Below are 14040 nucleotides of genomic sequence, written 5' to 3'. Positions count from 1 at the left end.
ATGATTTACAGGATTTGGTTTCTTGGTTTTCATTATTATGCAAATGAAAAGGGTGGATACGAGCAGCAAACTTACACCTCCATAAAGTCCAGATACAGTCACAATGAAGTTCTTTTTGTTCTTGATTAAAATTTTTAAATGAGTCTAGTTGAATAAATATGCGATGTATACTTTGCTTAATAAATGTAAGCTAGTCATATCTCACATTTACTAATATAGAATTTTATAGTCATTTTGAATTACAACCCAATTTTCCAAAAGAAAGCAGCTTTCTCAGTGTTAGTTTTATTTATTTATTTGCATCAGAATAGAAAGAACGAACCGGAGAACATTTTCAAGCCAAACAGCCAATTATTACATAAGTTCCATAGGCCAATTGTAGCATGAAGGCATTTACAAGTAACTAACAGTTTTTTTTTCAATCATTAATGCACTACAAAGTTCTTAGAATTAATAAAAAGAGTCCGAGTAAGAGTAAGAGATACAAAATCAGTCACAACACCCTGACAAATGACAAATAAAATCAGAACTTCAGGATAAAAACTCTCTTAACATTTATTGCAGTTCTGATTGTAAAATGTTGTAAAGTTATGGGAATAACTTCATACCAGTTTATTTCACTTGTAATAAATCAGAAACAAAGTATGTTGATACTAAGAGTACTCTTTATATTGTTTTTTTCTCTCTCAGTGTCATTCTCAATGATATGTCTTCAGGTGTATCTCCCAATTCCTACAACTTAGAAGAAAAAAAATTAAGTCATATAAATCCACAATTCTGAGACATAAACAATTCTGGTAAATAAACTAGTACTGCAAAATAACAGAATTGCAAGAAAAAGTTCACAACTTAGAATTTATTTCTTGTGTAAGGATGGCTAAATCTCTCCATGATATCAGACCCTGAGAGCTGTTATAGAATTTCATGAGACAAGACCACAACTTTCTAGTCTGAGTAGCAGATCTGCAAGAAAACAAGTTCTTTAACTGCCTTAGTCACCCTGCCGTCCTCTTCACTTCTTCAATTAGTGCTCAGGTCACTAACACTCCAAACTGAATCTTCATCTTTCATCATTGGACTAATACATGGACAGTTTACAGTTGCAATACAGTGTAACGAATATGGCCGATCAGACGCTTTATTCCACAAATGATACACCATCAACCTCTGCTACCCAGGAAAAGACTGGATGATCAGTGTGTAATCTGTTTCCAAGGTATTTACGACACGAAGGAATGCTCAGAAATGGACACACAGAGACCTGGTCCAACTTCTATAAGCTCCATGCTTAAGACTTGCTTAAGACATGCTTAAGACTGTAAAGTTTTATTCTCTCTTTATGTGTAATCGGGTGTTTTGCAACAAGTCTCTTACTCATGTATTAATATTATGGTTTTAAAACTTCTGCAATCAATGTTCAACTTTACCACAGCTAATCAAGATCATAGATGGTTCATGTTTGATGTCCCTGCGAAGCTAATTTGGTGTACTGAATGCAGGGGTATAGATTTAGTTTGGACGGAGGGGACGTGTCCCCACCAATATCCACCAACTACTGAAATGTCCCCACCAATAACTTAATTCACTTAAAAACATTGCGCTGTCAATATAAAAGTAGACATGCCGAAAGGGTTAAATCACGATCTCTCCTCGAGTCGCACCGCCCCCCAAACACATGAACATTGTGATTGGCTGTGCCTTTCCCTGCTGTCATATGAGAGGCTGCTTTCAGATACAAGCAGCACCAAAACAACTGCGCGGGGAGAATTTTCCTGTAAGATGTGTGTGAGGTGTGACACACACACAGGTGAGGATGGTGGTAGCAAAAAGAGGTGGACATAAAGTGCTTTTTTCGATGAAAAGTGCAAGTCACATAAACTCAATTTCGCTACTGAATGAGTCCATCATGATAATGCCGCTTTGCTAGTGTTTTTCACTGCTTTTACAGTCAATCTAACATTATAGCAGACTGTCTGTGAACAATATTCCCTGAAACTAACTGCAGAATAAAAACCTACATGTAAAAGTAAATGACCCTGCCAGTTCCCCTAATCTCTTAGAGTAATATCTCCAATTTCGGTAGAAACAATTTGTCAGAAAAACTACAACCTGTGCTCCATCTTTTAATAATACTATGAGACATGTTTAATTTGTACGAAAAATAAACGAAAGTCTTTATTAAACTCTCTCTTTATCAGTTAATAAACATTATTTTAACATGACACTTTCAGGCCTGTAGCCAGCTTATTGAAAGGAGGGGTTATTTGTTTTTTGAAAAACTGAACCTTTTTGCAGTTATTAACCTGATTAATTATTCCTTCTGTTTAATTGAGGTATAAATATTACATTTTATTGACATATTGAGAACTCATTTTTGCTGGATTATCTAGTTGGATAGTTATTATAACTACACTTTTTGATGTACCAAAGTTTTTCCTACCATTTTGTCAAATTGCTTTATTTACACATGTGCACATAGAAATTAGAACTTTAAATTCTCAAATTAAAGAAATGAAGAGTTCAGATGCCCAAACCTCTAAATGCCATGTAAAATGAGCATTTTTCTCATCTTCGTATATTTATGTTCAGCTATTTCACTTTAAAGGCAATGGAGTCCACACACAGGAGTTGGAGAAAAATACTTAATTTAGAAAAAATATTAAATGGCATTTAGAGGTTTTTGCATCTAAACTCTTCAAATATAAAAATATGCTTGTATATAAAGATGTGTGTGTGTGTATATGTGTGTGTGTGTGTGTATGTATGTATGTATGTATATATATATATATATATATACTGAATCAATCAGAACCAACATATTGGCCAAAGCATAATCGGGGGCACTCGAGAAATACCAGATCTCTTATCCCTTCTAATGCTCATTGACCAGGCGGGAACCTTGGGCTCATCTATCTCCGAGCTCCGGGTTTTCTCGCGGGACAGCATGCCAAACCTGCTATTATAGTCGAGCATTATCTAAGTGTGAACTCTTGAAATCATTCACTCTGATTAAAAAACACTGATGCGCGTTTGCTTTACAAGAAGCATTCCAGTATTGTAATTCATCTTGCAGCTAGATGGTTTGGTTTAAGGCATATAGCTCTTTCTGAATATTTTTTTTAAAGAAATTCCAATGAAAATACAAAAATCACAAAAACAATATTTACAGAAGTCAGGCTGCTGAAGATGTGGGCGGTGACTGTTGCACTCAATGCTTTTATTCCTCACATTTTACATGCACAATAAAATCCATCATCGTTCATCCTGTGGGCTACTCTGTCCTTCTCTGTTATAGTGCACTGTTATTGGCATGGCAACCCAGCTTCCCGTTGGTTTAGCCTGCCCACCATCTGTCTGCTCCCATATGGGTTTGAAATGATGCAGCATGACAGGAGTCAATCCCATAATGCACAAGGTGTGAAGACCCGGGGCCATGAAGACAAACTCGGCTACAGGCTTTGATCCTTCAAGGCATGAATGATGCAACTCCTTCTAAGAAGCACACAGGCATTAAAGGCCGTCCATCAGCTGAATGCTAGCAGGTGTCAGAGCCGCTCCAGAGACTCTTAGGAGGAAGAGGAAGATCAATGTTCTGGCTGCAAATCCTGCTCTTGTTAATAAGATGCCTGTACTATAGAAGATCAATCAGGTTTACACTATTAGTGTTCTAAACCAAGTCTGCAGCCATTTGAACTGTGGTAATCTGTTTCGATATGTAAACAAAATGAGAAAGATGCTATTCTTACCTACATTCAGAGTTTGCAAGTGTGGAAAATGGTGTCAAATCCTCACATTTACTCAAACTTGCACCATTTAGAAATAATATTAGCATATTACAATATTAGCATAAATAATTAGCATTAGCATACCATTACTCTGGTTAATTGTTTAAAGGTGCCATGGAATTAAAACCTGGATATGAAAATGACTTTCTATGAGCACTCAAACACAATTGTCCTTCTCATGTGAATCCAGTGAGTGTAAAATCCAGGTGAAAACAGGCCAATCGGAACACACTGACTTTCACAAAGTATTATTAGCATGCACATGCTAGGCTTCATTTGATTGGCCACAATGTTTTCTAATGAGATGTTTGGTATGATGATATGTTAACAAACAATCTCTACTGAAAAAAACTGCTTAAACCAGCCTAGGCTGGTTGCCTGGTTTTAGCTAGTTGACCAGCCTGGTTTTAGAGGGGTTTTGGCCATTTCCAGGCTGGTTTCCATCCATTTCCAGCCTGATGTTATCTGGTCAGGCTGGAAAATGACCAGCTAAAACCAACTTGACCAGCCTAGCAAGGCTGGGAGCCCAGCCAAAACCAGCTATGTCCAGCTTAAACCAGGCTGGTCAAGTTGGTTTTAGCTGGATTTAGCTGGCCATTTTCCAGCCTGACCAGCTAAGACCAGGCTGGAAATGGCTGAAAACCAGCCTAGAAATAGCCAAAACCCCTCTAAAACCAGGCTGGTTAACCAGCTAAAACCAGCCAACCAGCCAAGGCTGGTTTAAGCTGGATTTTTCAGCAGGGGATGATATGTTTCCCCGTGTTTTAATGTTTATTTAAGGTTGTATTAAACATACAATGTATGTGGGACTCTTATATTGAATTGCTATTTTCGCAGTTACCTAAGCCAGTGGTTCCCAAAGTAGGGGTCAGGACCACCCGAGGGGTTGCTTGGTGATTTCCAAAAATGTAATTTTTTATTAAACTCTTATCATGACCATAATTTATCCATAATATACAGGAGACAAAATAGTAGTCTATAGTTACATAAAAAAACTACAACATGCAAATAAAAAGTGTTTCAATTATTATTTTTTTTTATTTGATTGCGAACTCCGTGTTGGAGTGGGTTTCCTCGAGGTGCTCCGGTTTCCACCACAGTCCAAAAACATGTGGTATATGTGAATTATGTAAGCTAAATTGTCCGTAGTGTATGTGTGTGTATGAGAGTGTATGGATGCTTCCCAGTTATGGATTGCAGCTGGAAGGGCATCCGCTGCGTAAAACATATGCTGAATAAGTTGGTGGTTCATTCCACTGTGGCGACCCCAGATTAATAAAGGGACTAAGCCGAAAAGAAAATTAATGATTGACAAAGACATAGCGTCAGATGCAGCAGATTAATTTTATGGCACCAGTTTAAAATTTCGAACACCTCTGCGGCACTCACATTAAAAATGAATACAGGCCATGGCTAAACATGGAGGTCTTCAAGTGGCGTTCTCCAAAATCAAACAAAAAACAGAAATGGACCTATTGGTGTGTGCACATTTGTATATTTATAACCACCTCAGAGGATATTGGGGATCGCAAGTAGCTGGCATTATTATTTTGGGGGCCGCAGCTGAAAAGTTTGGGAACCCCTGCCCTAAGCCACATATTTACTACGTAGATATCAGAGAACAATTTAACATGTTGAGTCAATACAATATAACCAGAAGGGTGCTAATATTGTAATGATGAAGTAGAGTGATATCTGAGAAGTGTGTAATTTCTGGCTTTTGTCACACCAGTTAATGAGAGCGTGCACTGTTTTTTTGGAACATTAATGTAAATTTACTTTTTTTCCCCAAAGATGAAAGTAAAAGATGTCATATTATATATAACTGCTTGCATGTTTCAAATTATCGTCGTTACATATTGGGTCTTTAGTGACCTGAAATCTTTCTTTAAAACAGATGAATGCATATGACATGATGTTCATCATCAGCACTGTATGGGATTATTATTGAACATTATTGAATGCATGTAGCTAAATTCTTCTATATGCTGTGGAAAACTACAATAATGCAGTGCGGCTAATGTGAAGAAACAAGCTGAAAAAATAGAAATACTGTAGAATTCATAATAGGACCCCTGCAATAATACTAATAGGTTCCCTAAAAATATTTTTTATTGATGGCAATGCATGCAGGTGAGTTCAGATTGTGAAATGCAATGTGTGCATCTTGCCACATTTCAATATTAAATCTGAATTTTTGGATATATGCTGAGAAAAGGAGAAAAAAATGAGTATCTGTTGCTAAAAAATATTTGTAAACACTTTATAAATGTATGAAAAAGATGCATAATGTATGATTTCCTTTATTACATTTTAATGATTTTCCTTTTCTTGTATCATTGATCATGACAAACGTATATTTTTAATTAAATGTATGCTATTTCATATCATATCACAATAAATATGTATTCAGGTCAAGTAGTATTCGTCACATGTCTGATCGACCTTGACATGATTTATTAACAAAGTATCCACATTCTACAATGAGTTTGATTCGATAATCAGATTACGACTCCATTTCTCTGACAAGAACAGTAATTACAGCCATTTACTCCTTTCACAAGCAGTTACTTAATCACCCAACAGCTGTACAAGCAAAAATCACAGCTAGAAACTTCCAGATGATCTGGAATTAGCCAGTGATGCCTTGAAGGGTTTTGGGTATATTGATTTTCTTTCTCCTCATGCTGAGTCATTATGTTTAAGCCTGTTAATCTGATTAAGTACATTATAATATCACATTCCCGCCTGTTAAGATTTCTGACATGCTTCGTTATTAGAAAGATTTCACATTTATTGGTTTATTAGAAATGCTTACTTTAAATATATCTCTCATTAGGTGCTTTTAATCGTGCATTGGCTGTAGCATTAGTAAAAGGCGAGCTGTTTCTTTAAGAGGAGCTCTTGCTGGGTGCAAACATCACAAGGGCATTTGCTAATGACTACCTTGTGTAGTGAGGTGCATGATGGTAGTAAAAAAAGAACAGAGCTGACAAGTTTCCTCCTTTTCTCTACTAATGGTTTTCTGAGATATTTCCAGAATGAGATTTATTAAACACCAGCATGATATTATATAATTGCCCATAGCCTAATTGGCTAGCCATGCTGAATGAGAACAGCATGCTGAATATGCAACATGTTTTATTTAAATGTGATACTTTTTTTTCCATCCACAGCTGCAAGAGCGTTATGAAGAGAATGAACAGGGAAAGTGCATTAGAGTGGGAACACAGAAAGCCCAATGTGTTCCAGTAAAGGTTAGGCTCTGCGCTAAGATCACAGGATTCACCGGGGACTCGGTTCTGCAGCATTTCATTTGCATGTATTTTTACCCTCCTTCTGGACAACAGCCAGTAAAGGAAACAGATAAAGAAAATGTCACTCAAAATTCATATAATGTTCATGATCTATCTATCTACCCATCCATCCGTCCATCCATCCAATTATCTATCTATCTATCTATCTATCTATCTATCTATCTATCTATCTATCTATCTATCTATCTATCTATCTATCTATCTATCTATCTATCTATCTATCTATCTATCTATCTATCTATCTATCTATCTGTCCATCCGTCCTTCCGTCCGTCCGTCCATCCATCCATCCATCCTTCCTTCCTTCTATCCATCCAATCATCCATCCATCCAACTGTCTGTTCTATCTGTCCGTCCGTCCGTCTGTCTATCTATCTATCTATCTATCTATCTATCTATCTATCTATCTATCTATCTATCTATCTATCTATCTATCTATCTATCTATCTATCTATCTATCTATCTATCTATCTATCTATCTATCTATCTATCTATCAGTCCATCCGTCCGTCCGTCCTCCATCCATCCATCCTTCCTTCTATCCATCCAATCATCCTTCCATCCAACTGTCTGTCTTTCTATCTGTCCGTCCGTCTATCTATCTATCTATCTATCTATCTATCTATCTATCTATCTATCTATCTATCTATCTATCTATCTATCTATCTATCTATCTATCTATCTATCTATCTATCTATCTATCTATCTGCCAATAAAAGAAACAAAAATAAACAAAATGTCCCTCAAATCTTTCTATCCATTCATCTCTCTCTCTCTCTCTCTCTCTCTCTCTCTCTCTTTCTGTCTGTTTATATTTCTGTCTATCTGTCTGTTTTTCTTTCTTTTCCTTCATCTCTTTGATTGTCAGGACATTTGGTTAATCATTTAGCCTTTAAAGAAAGCCTAATGACTTACTGAATCCTGAATCGTAGAATATGCAGCAGTGGTCAATGAAAGCCACCTCTGTCCATGGTTGACGGTTGGTGATGTGTGGTGAAATATCTTGCCAGGGTGATTTGGCGCATGGACAGAGAGCAAGATTGTGTTTCCAACTCCTTTTTCCTCTCAGCCATAAAATCAATGATGGGTGAAAATCCCTCTCTTTTTTGAACTGAGTTGGTCATAGCTCTTACTTGAGTAATAGCAGCTAAACAGCAGATGGTGAAGAAAAAAGTCTGTACTTTAAGGTGCGAAAATCATTCACGCTTTTCCTCAAAAACATTCTAATTATTGTAATCTAGATGAGTGTTTTCCAACAGGAGAGGGCAAATTCTTCAGCAGGATAGCACTCCTTCTCATACCTCAGACTCCACATCAAAGATCCTGAAAGCAAAGAAGGTCAAAGTGCTCCAGGATTGGCCAGCCCAGTCACCAGACATAAACATTATTGAGCATGTAAGGGGTAAGATCAGAGGTGGGCAAACTCTGTCCTGGAGGGCCGTTGTCCTGCATAGTTTAGCTCCAACACTAATCAAACACACATGAACATGCTAATCAGTGTCTCCAAGATCTAGAAATCTATAAGCATGTGTGTTTGATCTAAACTGTGCAGGACACCGGCCCTCCAGGACTGAGTTTGCCCACCCCTGGGTAAGATGAAGGAGGAGGCATTGAAGATGAATCCAAAGAATCTTGATGAACTCTGGGAGTCCTGCAAAAACGCTTTCTTTGCCACTCCAGATATATATGGAGTCGTCCAAGCTCAAGGGAATCATACACAATATGAATTCTTTTTCCACTGCACCATGACTTTATATTCTATACTGTACATAATTTCTGTTAAGTGACAAGACTTTTGTCTAAGCAAAGTTAGACCTTACTGTCCTAATTAAATAATTGAAAATCAAGGCATGATCATATATTATTTTGGTAAAACAAGCGTAATCCAGAGGCCTTTACCTTTCATATTAGCCACTTCTGCTAACCAAATGATCAACTAGAAGTCAAGTTATTATGTGTTGTTCCCAAAACTTGGATACGCAGCAAAACTAGTTGGGAAACACTGATCTAGACAATGTACAATTAAGAACAAGTCTCCTACCTCTCGGTAAAGAATTCCTGTAGTATCCATGGTTACCTCAACTACGCAAAAGCCAAAAATTGCAATGTGCATAGTGTGTTTTTTCTTTTTCAAAGGCTGTGAAATGGTATGCTGAGGGCAGTTCTCCATGGAAACCAAGTAAACCGACAATATGGACTTAAGATGAATGGAGGGTGGTGATAGCTTGACAGTTAAGAGAGTTCTGTGTTCATTTAAATCCAGCGAAATGCTGTCAGACCCTCCGCCTGTCAGACAGAGAAAAATCTCCATTTATTTCCTCCACTCACACTTTCACCCACACTTTACATCACGAAGGGCCAATAAGGCTGCCTGGCAGTGACTGGAATTATTATTCTATAACAATGCTGCAAGTATTAGAGAGTCCTATTAGAAGTAAACCACCCACTGACCAAATTATGCCAGAGTGATTTAGTTGAATTGAGAAATCATAAATTCCTTGATCTTTTGATATAGTATGAGAGGTATTTGTACACTAAAAAAGTAAGTTAAGAACTCAGAACTTCCTTCTCAATCTAAAAACAGCTTATTTTGAAGCCAACATGATTACAGGTTTCTTAGTCACTTTGGTACATTTCTCTGATAAGAGTTGAAATTTGCCTAAAAGTAAATGCATTTCTCAAAATAAAGTGCACAAATAGCAAAACACCATGGATTACTGGCAAACTCTAGCTCAAAATCTTTAGATGGTCTCTTAAAAATAAATCTGTGTCTGGGGATGTTCTGATGTAAACGATAGCTACAGTTTTTATTTCAATTATAGTAAATTGTAGGTTGCAACTTAGTGTTTGTGGGAGTTTGATTGGAAGAGATTGGACAAGATTCACATTTATGCTTTCACTGTTTGCACTGTAATTTGTTGACAGATCATGTCATTGTGATACAGAAAGAAAAAGAGCACTACATAGCACAAAGAAAAAAATTGAAATGTAGACATAGGACAATCTCGTTAGGGAAAACTGTACATGCAGTAGGAATTACAGGGCAGTCTTCTTACACCTTCTGACATCATACCTGCCAACACTCCCCGGAGTCTCCAGTATTTCAGACCCATCTCCCGCCACCCTCCCGTTTTGTTATTTCTCCCGGAAAACTCCCTTAATGTAATTGGCCGTTGTCGTTTGCGTAGATGCCGGAAGTCGCTCACTCTTCATTGAAATGAACAGTCATTTGTCGATTTGGCGCTGCGAGTCGCTCATAGTGTGAATGAGGCTGTAGACGGAGGTCGCCCGAAGTCACTCTCCATTAAAATGAACGGTTCAAGTTTCCTACTCTGAACAAAAAAAAAAAACAAAAAAAAAACAGATGCAGCCCTCCGTGAATGTGCTCTCTTGTTATTAGTTGGTTTTTGTCCATTTGGTGTTTTCATGGGCAGCTTTATGGTCCAGACGCAACCAGACATCAGCCAATGTAAGGCAAGAACAGTTGGGTTTGGTCTGCTCTAGTTCGGCTTATGGGTATAACCAAGCCTTATGGCCAGAAGTCGATCACTCTCCATTGAAATGAACGGTTGCTTGTCGATTTGCCATTGCGAGTCGTTGGTAGTGTGAATGAGGCTATAGACGGAGGTTGCTAGAAGTCCCTCACTCTCCGTTGAAATGAACGGTCACTTGTCACTTTGCCGCGGTGAGACGCTCATAGTGTGAATGAGGCTTTATGTTACAAATTAATGCCTAAATCTTGTGGGGGTAAGACTATTCAACAGAGACTATTATAATACATTGGAATCAACATGACATAAGCAATTAATAATGTAGGAAACTGCAGACATTTGAGCATAATCATTTCCAAGGATGTACAAATGCAATTGCAACTTGTTATAAGAAATTCTGATGAAATGTTCAAAGAAACTTTTTTATATGCACATGTGATACAATCGATGTGAAGATTGCAGTTAGTTTTGGGAATCTCAATTCTGATCTGAGAAATTTACCAAAGAGATTAAGAAAAACTGCAAAATGTTGTGGAATGAACCACTTTAAAATTTATGTATTATGTATTAGCATGGCTAAACTCCACCTCTACAACAATGGCTGCTTCTAATCACTGCCTGTTTAGCTCTGCCTAAAGTTTCATGTGGAGATGAATACTGAGAGAGGCAAATGTAGGTTTACACAGACACCAAACAATAAAGATGCTCTGAAGAGAACAAGACACTGCAATTACAAGTTGTGGAAAAGCAAAGTCTTTTTATTACCTTCCCAGCAAGCATTGCTGGTTTTAAAAAGATGTTTAATAGATGTCCAACAGATGTCTAAATGGTCATCTTGGCTAAAACAAGGCTAAATTTGGGCTGTCAGTTAGAATGTAAGAATAGGCCAAAACTAGACTGGTCATAAAATAAACAGGAATGAATGACCACACATATAAAGTCTGTCTAATCTGTCTATTTGACGACTAATCTAGTTTTCGGATATTCTTAGATGTCTATTAGATTTTTACTGACAGGCCAAGTTTAGCCAAGCTGTCTACGTTTAGATCTCTATAATAGTGTTTCCCAACCCTGTTCCTGAAGGCACACCAACAGTACACATTTTCAAGCTCTCCCTAATCCAACACACCTGAATCAACTCATCAGAACATTAGAAGAGACTCCAAAACCTGAAGTGAATGGGTGAGATAAGGAAGACATTCAAAATATGTTCTGTTGGTGTGCCTCCAGGAACAGGGTTGGGAAACACTGCTCTATAAGACGTCTATTAAACACAAAATTGTTTGCTGGGTTCCTTCTGATGCCAACAAAGACTAAATGAACCTTCATTTCATATGAAGGTCTAGACTGAAACAGTAAGAATTTGGTCATTTACACCAGTAAGAACTTGGTTGTTTGTTAGCATTTTACCACAAATTAAGTTGCACACAAGAGTGAAACTAAGATGATATTGTGCTGGCTAAGTTGAATCAGTAATGTTACACCACACAACATATTTTATGTACTGTTTCTATGCTATTTATGTGTTTTTAAACCAAATCATGACAGCATCTTTGAAGGATGCAGGTAGTCAAACATACATGCTAAAATTTACATTGGTGGGCTAAAGCTGTTCTTTTCCACTTTGGGGTCTAATTTTATAGGGAGCAATTAATCATAAGAAAGCAACAAGTTGAAGGCTTTTTATTAGGCTATTATCAGTGTGAGTTGCTGTTTAATGTCTTTTATTCTGTCTAGTATTGTTTGTATGAGAAGTTTCCTACACTTGCTTACTGCAGCCTAACTTATCTATAGGCTGGGACACACCAGGCTGACGGCTGTCCGTTGGACTTTGTTGGTCTGTCAGTCAGTGTCAGTCCAGCTAGTTGGTTTGTTGTTTTCCACATGTTGCCTCTCATCAGGTTATGCCAGCGCTTGTTGGCCTGATTCAGCATGTAGAATTGGTGTGGGTCGTCAGCTGACAACCAGTCAGTCAGCTTTCTTCAGCCGACGACCCACACCACATTCAGCAATGAATCAGAGTGCAAGTGTGACAGTGTGAAGAGAAGAAGCCAAGATGGAAAACAAAGAGGCCGGCTGTAATTTTGCTACCTTTCTCAAATATTTGCAAGCTATATGAATTATTAGATTTTCAGACATATTTGTAAGAGCAATGCTCTGTGTGGTGAGTGACAATTACTATAATGAAGGTACCAAACGCTGCTTAGTTTACCCTTTGTCATGCGTCAAAAGTTCAGGTCTGCCACTGTGAAAAAAAAACGCTGCCCTCTGCGAATGCACTCTCTCATTTCAGTCTTTTGTCCGTTTGGTGTGTTTTGGGCTGCTTTTTGGTCCAGCCGCAACCAGACAGGAGACAACATGAGAACACAGTTGGGTTTGGACTGCTCTAGTTGTTTGACGATATAAGCCAGCCTTATGGATATAAAATAAAGTGACCAACCAACCAGCTAATTAGGATTATTTTCAAATCTACAGTTCATTGCTAGTTTATCCACGAAGTGTCAACACTGAACCTGTCTGTTATTGTTTCACAGTGCAAGAAGAAATTATGATTACACAACAATATGCAGAAACAAGAAAAAAATCACATAGGCCTACAGACAACAGTCTGATTTCATGCGAAACATAAATATTTTAATATATTTTTGAGTCCACGGTACATTTATTGCTATTCTAGTTTAAATTAGAAAGTTAGTTTTACAGTTTTAATCAATAAGTCATGACAACTCTTCTCTAAGATAAGTTCATCATCTTTCAAATTATTTTTTAAAATAGGACAAGACTTGTGAATGACTTGATTTGTAGATTTATTCAACTTTAAATCTTTTTCAATTTATGGCAGCAGCTGTTTTTTTGTTAAATATAGGTGAGTTTTAAGATGCAACTATGCGTTTGAGTAGTCAACGCGAAAACAATGAATAATTCCAACACAGGCTCATTCTGAAAACGTAGCCCTGTATAAGTTTCTGGAGATAGCAAAATATGTAGCCAGAGCTACAAATGAACGCTACGGGGTGGTAAGATGCTAACCAATCCTTTTCTCGCTAACCAACTGACCGCTTGCCTGTAAAACCAGTTTTTCTGGTAGCTTGACACGTACATCGGTGGACTTGAGACACATAGCGGAGTTGACCACGATGATGGGGAAGTGAGTGTGGAGTGTGGTTAAGAACAGTTGCCTCAAGAACAGTTCTTGAGGCAACTTAAGAAGAACCAGCTTTCATCAGCTGTCTTGGTGAACTTTTACCGTTGCACAATAGAAAGCATCCTGACCAACTGCATCACGGTCTGGTATGGAAGCTGCTCTGTTGCTGAGCATAAGGCACTGCAGCGGGTGGTGAAAACTGCCCAACGCATCACAGGGACTACACTGCCAGCCAAAGAGGACATCCAGAAGAAACGCTGTCTGCGCTGAGCATGCAGTATTCTTAAGGACACCTCTCACCC

General features: G+C 37.8%; 1 pseudogene; it reads left to right on the top strand.

Moving 5' to 3' along the window:
- Positions 1-972: 972 nt before the first annotated feature.
- Positions 973-14040, top strand: part of LOC130233397 (selenoprotein Pa-like) — a 234583-nt pseudogene continuing 221515 nt past the window's right edge.

The sequence above is a fragment of the Danio aesculapii genome, chromosome 8 (assembly GCF_903798145.1).
Source record: "Danio aesculapii chromosome 8, fDanAes4.1, whole genome shotgun sequence".
Classification (NCBI taxonomy): domain Eukaryota; kingdom Metazoa; phylum Chordata; class Actinopteri; order Cypriniformes; family Danionidae; genus Danio; species Danio aesculapii.
The sequence above is the reverse complement of the archived record's forward strand: the minus strand, read 5'-3'. Positions and strand labels throughout refer to the sequence as shown.